The following is a 3163-nucleotide window of genomic DNA, read 5'->3' as shown; positions in this document are numbered from 1 at the left end:
GACATTATGTTATATATTGTCAGAATACTTTAAAAAAATACCAGTCATTTACTTTTTAAACAAGAGAATCTGATTGAATTAAATGTGGGTTAAACTCAATGGACTCTTTAAATTGAACTTTAGTGATTTTCTCATTTGTACAAGAGTATCAAAATTCAAGGTCTTAACATCATGATAAATTGTCTAGAAACTCATTTACTAAGAATGCATAAGACCCTGAAAAGGTTGTCCTGTGATGCCTGAAACATGTTCACAGCTGATTTATGCCAGAACAGAGGCCATGAAGAACTCCGAAGGATAGTCACCAGCTGTTAAGGGTTCCCATTTCCAGATAAGTACGCTTCTCCATTATGTGCTGCACTTACCAGGTAACATCAGTCTTGTTTGGACAGTCTTTTCTTCATCTTCCTTATTTCTTTATGTTAAGGTGATCATCAACTTTATATAAGCACCCACAGATAACTGTTAATTATTAGAACACTCATCATATTTAGGCCACTTCCTGAAGACATGTAAAGCAAATCTTAATGCTTTACTGGGATATTTCCAATATAAATTGTAAAGGAGATAATTTTTTTTCCTACACAGGAAATTACTTAGTATCATCAACAGTATGTATAGATGATATTATACATCAACTATACCTCAATTTAAAAAATTGAAACAAAACAGTATGTAGGTTCTCAGGTTTTTGTAAGAGATGAGTAAAGTCCCTTTACTCACCTGCTTCCTAACAATGACCCTGGATATTTCAGCTTAGGTCTTGAGGTACATATTCTTTTGGGTCTCCTCAATCCCATTCTCATATTTTGAATCTGGTAACAGAAAATAAAAACAGGAAATTTATTTTATTTTATTATTATTATTTTTGGCCATGCCACGTGACTTGGAGAATATTAGTTCCCTGATCAGGGATTGAACCCAGGCATGCAGCAGTGAAAGCATGGAGTCCTAACCACTGGACTGCCAGAGAATTCCCAGGAAAGTTTTTAAAAAAACTGATTTAATCTTTGGTCTAATAAGTCCAATGTGCAAGTAATGAAATGGAGAATACCAACTTATATACTAACTCACACACTCCTTCTCAACAGGGAAAATGTACTTGTCTAAAAAGGAACATACTAGTTCATTATATGTGTTAATAATGGAAACAGTAGAACATGTCTGAGAGTATCTTTTCAAGAGTTGCACTAGGAATGAAATTCCAATTTAAGCTTTAGAATCTCAATCATCTGAACTGATACTGTACTGAAAAGCAGAAAAGCAAACAATGCTGACAGAAAATATTTTACATTCTCTCCTGTGGCTTTTAAAACCTTTGAAAGGAAATTGGTGCCCACTGAAACTACCGATATATACTAAAGGAGTATTGGTGCCTTGTGTCTGCTCCCCTGTTGAAAAAGTTCTCAGTAAATGCTTTGACTCCCTCACAACACTGATGGGACTTTTTCTCCAGCATGTTTCTTGCTATGTCTGAAAAGATTCGAGCTCTGACTAAAGGCTTTCCCACATTCATGACATTTGAAGGGTTTCTCCCCAGTGTGGATTCTTCAATATTGAATCAGGATTGCACTTCGGCTGAAAACCTTTGCACACACATCACATGTATAAGGTTTCTCTCCACTGTAGATCCTCTGATGTAGGTTAACGGCTGAGCTCTGCCTAAAGAATTTCCCACATTCATCACACTTGTGTTGTTTTTGTTTTTGAGGACGGTTTCCCTGTCTTCTTTCAAACTTTCTATCTTGTTCACAGGTTCCTCTAAAGGTGAAACTCTGGGAAGCATTCATGTGAAGAGTGTTAGAAACTTTGTAATGCAGTTCTTTGCCTGAAGAAGTCTTTCGCCTTGAAGCTGATTTCACATTTATAGTTCCGGTGTCTCTATCATTTTGTCTTAAGGTGTGAAGCTCCTTCGATGCCCACTGCAGTTGCTTTTTGTGGGCTTAAGCTGGCTACGTGGTGTCTCCTGAGTGATTTCACAAGTTGGTAGCTTCTTTGCAAGCATGTCTTCATTTCGTCCAAGAAAGACCTGTTCAGCCGCCCTGTTGTGCACTTTCTCCAGCTCCTCCAGCATCACCATGGCTTCCTCTCCACTCTATGGTCAATTCTCTTGAAAGCAGGCCTGCAGCTCCTCAGGCAATATGGCCAGGAACTGCTCCAGCACAAGCAGCTCCAGCATCTGCTCCTTGCTGTGCATCTCTGGCCTCAGCTACTGACAGCACAGCTCACGGAGCCAGCTCAGAGCCTCCCGTGGCCCAGGTGACTCCTGGTAGTCAAACTGCCTGAACTACTGGTGGTAGGTCTCTGAGCTGTAGTAGCTGCTTCAGTGGCGGCTGGAGACCATATTACATGCCTGCCCTCCCTCTTCCACCTTCATTAACAGAATGCGGTCAGGGTCCGCTGAAGTTTGTGGAAGGAGTTTTGATGTCTCTCTCAATTTTGCAGACATTTGGACTGGGACTAGCTCAGAACTGCTAGGCTTTAATCTTCAAGAAGTTGAAACTCTCCTTATGACACTTCTCCTCTGCTGAGCCTGCACCCGACGGTCCTGGGACACCTTGTGCCGCTTCCGGATGGGGACCCGACTCCGCGAGACCACACAAGGAGAATATATACATAATAGTTTGTACCTCTTAGTCCTCTACCCTTATGTTGCCCCTCCCCCTTCCCTCTCCCCTCTGGTAATCGTTAGTTTGTTCTCTATATCTGTGAGTCTGCTTCTTTTTTTCTATGTTCCCTAGTTTGTTGGATTTATATTTTTAAATGATGAAATTTTTACTGGGCTAAAGTGAAGAAAATAACAAATGTTTTCTTTAAAAGTTTGTTATTGAATTAACCCAGACAACAGAATTATTCTGCATCCTAACTAAATAAAATACATTATACCTAAGTTCAATAGTAAAAGAAATCCTTATTCATTTCCAGTTTGATAGCTTCACATAACTTATATGAAAGTATTCTATGATATACAAATGATTGTAAAATGTGATAACTTTCATAATTATGAATAAAATTTTAAGTATATATGAACCAGAACATGTAGCTTTTTGACCGACCAGAGGTCGATGAATAACAAATTAAAACAGAGCTATATTTTGCTTTATTTTTTTCTGTTCTAAGAACCATTATTTCTAGCTGCTTAATGTAGAACAGAGAGTAGTGG

The 3163-nt window shown here is 38.8% G+C and overlaps 1 pseudogene across 1 annotated transcript; it reads right to left on the bottom strand.

The window, feature by feature from the left end:
• Positions 1-1427: 1427 nt before the first annotated feature.
• LOC309960791 (zinc finger protein 396-like) lies at positions 1428-2449 on the bottom strand (annotated as a pseudogene). The gene has a single exon. The product of its transcript is annotated as a zinc finger protein 396-like (transcript).
• Between the last annotated feature and the right edge of the window lie 714 nt (positions 2450-3163).

The sequence above is a fragment of the Leucopleurus acutus genome (genome assembly GCF_964270905.1).
Source record: "Leucopleurus acutus genome assembly, chromosome: 4".
NCBI classification, from domain to species: Eukaryota; Metazoa; Chordata; class Mammalia; order Artiodactyla; family Delphinidae; genus Leucopleurus; species Leucopleurus acutus.
The sequence above is the reverse complement of the archived record's forward strand: the minus strand, read 5'-3'. Positions and strand labels throughout refer to the sequence as shown.